Raw genomic sequence first — 3,213 nt, 5'->3', positions numbered from 1 at the left:
TTCAAAGCTCAACTCCATCACCTCCCACCTGCTTCCAATGAGGCCCCCCCCACTGAGCCGGGCCAGTGGACCTCTCTGACTCCCAAGGCCTTGGGCAGACGTAAATTCATTCTTCTTTGTGCTCCTCAACATGGAGCGTAATGCCCGGCACAAACAGGCACTGCCCACATGCCCAGACCATGCAGTGTTGGGCTTCACAGTCCACACTTCAGTCCCTCGCTGCGTGGCAGCAGCCCCAGCAGGCTCACTTTTGAGCAGGATCATCTGCTCGTGAAGACTGCAGATGACAGAGGTCCAGGAGACAGGGGCGGGCGGGGTGGGGGTGGGGATGAGCTGCTTCCTTTCCCAGAGAGCCTCTCCCTTACAATACAGCAAAACCCCTGAATTCACATTAGAAGTAATGCTTTTTCCCAGGGAAGACATTGGGGGCATGATAAGCGAGGGAACAGAGGGGCTGCGGCCCAGACCTTTCTTCTGCCTGCTGAAAAGTCCTGCGTTCGGCCCCAGCCTAGAACCAGCACCTCCAGGAGTTGCCTCGAGCTAAGGAGGGACTTTCACAACCTCAGAAACTCTGGACAAAGTCCAGGATCACCGTGTGAGTCATGGGGTGGAGTGGATGATATAAATTATACATTTGCTTTTTAAAATCCACAAAAAAACACACAACAGTCTCTGGGGCCTGGCTTCAGCCATGTGTCCTAGGCAAGTCACTTCCTGACCAGCAGAAGCGCCCTGGTTCCTCAAAGCGTTTGGTGTGAACCCAGCCTCCCGCCATCTCTGCCCCTTCCTCGCCCTCCCTCTTTAGAGCCTCTTGGTTTCCTTAGCACGATGGAGTCTGGCTCGTAGAGTCTCAGGCTGGTTCCTTTGGCCCTCACACTAGCCAGGAGCTGCCACTGCCCACCTGAATCACCATAGCCACCTCCAAGCTGCTCTTCTCAGCTGCTGTCTCTCTTCTCTCCATCCCCGCCTGGGCCCCAGTGCCAGGTGGATGGTCCTGAAACAGTGCACCTATCACCCATCACCTGCTTGAAAGTAGGCCAGTGCTACCCTGGCTGATGTGGCTCAGTTGGTTGAGCGTTGTCCCCTGCACCGAAAGGCTACCTGTTCAATTCCCCATCAGGTGATTCCTGTTTAGGGACAGAATAAAGTCTCCACAGCATCACTGGGAATCCAAACCCTTCCCAACCTGACTCCACCAGGCCTCTTCAACCTCACTGGTTGGTTCTAATCAAACTGGCTCCCACGCTGTCCCCAGCACAGGCCAGAAGCATGCCCTCTCAGGCTGTTCCACCTGCCTGGATGCACTTCCTCATTCCTTTCCTTGTGACCAAAGCATTCCAGGCTTCTGTCCACTTCCCGTGGATTGGCCCAGGAAACAGCCGCTAGCTCCAAGCACTTGACATGCGGCTAGTGACCCCGAGGAACTTCGTAATTTTGTATTTTATTTCATTTTAATTAAGTTAAGTTTGATGACTCAGTACATTTAGAACAATTCGATTTTGTGATTCTACTTTTTCAACTGTATGTTTTATGAAATCTAAATACAGACCAGATATCTTCAGTGAAAATTTAGCATCCGAATTGAGATTCCTGCAAATATAAAATGCACACCGAATTTTAACACTCGCCATTAAAGCAAGACTGTGCTATAGCTCTCAATCTTCATATTGATTACATGTTGAAATGACATTGGGTTTGGTAAACTATATTGTTAAAATCAATTTCACTTTTTTCTTTTTACTCTTCTAATGCAGCTACTGGAAAATTTAAAAGTACGTACGTGATTCGCATTATATATTTTTTCTTTTAAATATCTTTATTGATTTTATTTTAGAGATAGAGGAAGGGAGAGGAAGAGAGAAAAACATCGATCGTACTCTGGGGACTGAACCTGCAAACCTGGGCAAGTGCCCTGACCAGAAATTGAACCAGCGACCTTTTGGTGTAGAAAACGATGCTCAACCAACTGCGCCACACAGCCATGCTCGACTCTAGGTTCCTGAAGCAGTTATCAGTAGAGTTCATTTAAAACTGAGTATATGCAACTTTGCTTTTGTTAATCTTTATTTTTATATAACAAAATCATTAACTGCTCTTAATCGCCAATGGTTAGCAACAGATGCTATAATTATCTGACCTACTTTGGGCCAGGCACTTTGCTAGGCACTTTACATGTTATCACACTGGATCTTCTCAGCAACCCAGGAGCTGACATGGGAGTTTCTGACATTACTTGACCTGGGAGCCAGCCTGCCAGTCTGACAAAACCTACATGGACCATGTCCCCGTGCCACCGGGTGAACCTTTACCTCTTAACGGTGCACTCAGCCAGCGGACACACCCTGGCGTATGGACTGAGGCAAAGGCTAGGTCTACACACCGTGACATGTGACACTACCCGGCCAGCTGGCCAGGACTGTGGTTCCTGGAAGCGGCAGGTCCAAGCTTGCTCATCAGCCGAGTGTTCCAAGAGAATGAAAACTCCTGCCACTGGCTTGGAAGCAGAAGATTTTAAGATACAGGAATCAATTTCTGAGATTCTGCAGACTTAAACTTCCCTGGATAAACAGGATCTAAGTTAAAGAACTCTTACTGTTTCCGGCAAGAGGCAGCCCATTTATGGGCAGTACAACATAAAAAGTATCCCTCATCTTTAATAGCTGCGAGGGAAACATAAAAGAGAGGGACTGAGCAGGATGTTTTGAATTTCTCGGAAAGAATCTCAGATTTACAGGCAAAGCCTTGCACTCAGTGTTATATAAATAGTCTGCCTGTATGCAGGCGATGCAGTAAGCGAGGTGCAAGTGTTCCTGTGCGTGCTGGTGTGTGGCTTTAAGACAGCACCGGCTTCTGGCTGTGGATTAATCAAGTGAGGTCACAGCTGGTCAACAGCAGCTCATGGATCTTTCTCGGAGGCTGAGAAAAATAACCAGTAATTAAAGTCATGTTTTCCATTAATAACAACAACAAAAAACCCTACCAACAATGCGATTCCACATGTCTAGTTTCATGCAAAACTTTCCACATGAGAGGCTTATTCTGCTAAGGGCACCATCAATATTCATTACAAAAAAAAAAAAAACACATATGAGTGGCCTTTTCATATCTAGCTCACCTGAAGGGGAAGTCGGGGGCTTATGCACCATGCAAATATCGCCAGAAGCTTGGCTCCTCTTATTTCTACATCAACCACCTGGAACACTTTACAAACCA

This window comes from Myotis davidii, unplaced genomic scaffold (assembly GCF_000327345.1).
Source record: "Myotis davidii unplaced genomic scaffold, ASM32734v1 scaffold69, whole genome shotgun sequence".
NCBI classification, from domain to species: Eukaryota; Metazoa; Chordata; class Mammalia; order Chiroptera; family Vespertilionidae; genus Myotis; species Myotis davidii.
This window is presented reverse-complemented; position numbering follows the sequence as displayed.